Source organism: Mizuhopecten yessoensis, unplaced genomic scaffold, assembly GCF_002113885.1.
Source record: "Mizuhopecten yessoensis strain PY_sf001 unplaced genomic scaffold, ASM211388v2 scaffold716247, whole genome shotgun sequence".
NCBI lineage: Eukaryota > Metazoa > Mollusca > Bivalvia > Pectinida > Pectinidae > Mizuhopecten > Mizuhopecten yessoensis.
The window spans coordinates 184,220-185,137 of NW_018480021.1; the positions used below are offsets into that span (position 1 = coordinate 184,220).

Here is a 918-nt window from a genome sequence, read left to right on the forward strand (position 1 = left end):
CCCCCCTCACCCCACCCCTAGCTTCATTGTTGGAGGTAAAGTGTATAAGAGTTTAATTATTAAGATTATTTTATTATTCTAACATAATTGCATATCTTCGTCTATAACACAATCTCAACCTTATTAAGTAGCTCTCCAGAGGAAAGATAACTTTGGCAGAATACATATTCATGAGTTATTACTGCTGCACAGAACTTTAAAACATGCCTAATATACTAATGTGTCTTGGTATGATACAAAATCAGAAAATGTATCGGTATTTATCATAATAAGCATTGATAGTCAAATCTTCAAGATTATGTGAAATTGGGCATTGATCATGTTTGGCATGCTAAAAAAGGACTTTATGTGGAAAGTTTTTAAAGAAGTTTGAAATATAGACCACCATTATAACTATATAGAGGCAAGTTGACAATGTTGGTTAAATTTAAAATTTGGCGAAAATTTTGCATGTTTTTCTAATTAAAAGTATCACTACGCTTACTTCATGTATACCAATATGACTTATGTTCTCCTTCGTTCCTCATCCGTACATAAATCATTTCGTATCTATTTAGCAATAATAACATAAACCAAACAATTGTTTTTACAATTTAATAGCCTGCGAGATTCGTGTACAGCAATATATCATGTTTCACAAGATTCGCGCACTTGACGAAATTCAGGAATGTACTTCAGAGTCCACTCAATCAGTCCAATACACATTCCCGAACGCCACACTTAAAACACTGTCACTGGAATATGAATATATCTCAACCAACCGTGACTTCTACAAATACAAAAGTTACAATTAGCAAAGTACATACCAAATGAAATTACCCCCTTCAACCCACTCTACAGTATCTATTAAAGCTCAATGAATTATTACCTTATAATATATATATGTATATATACATACATATATATATTGTTATATAT

General features: G+C 31.6%; 1 protein-coding gene across 1 annotated transcript in view; it reads right to left on the reverse strand.

Moving 5' to 3' along the window:
- Positions 1-514: 514 nt before the first annotated feature.
- LOC110442310 overlaps positions 515-918 on the reverse strand; it is a 4,042-nt gene continuing 3,638 nt past the window's right edge. Inside the window, exon 2 of the mRNA XM_021485842.1 lies at positions 515-769. The gene's annotated coding sequence lies outside the window, so the exon portion shown is untranslated. The remainder of the gene's footprint in view (positions 770-918) is intronic.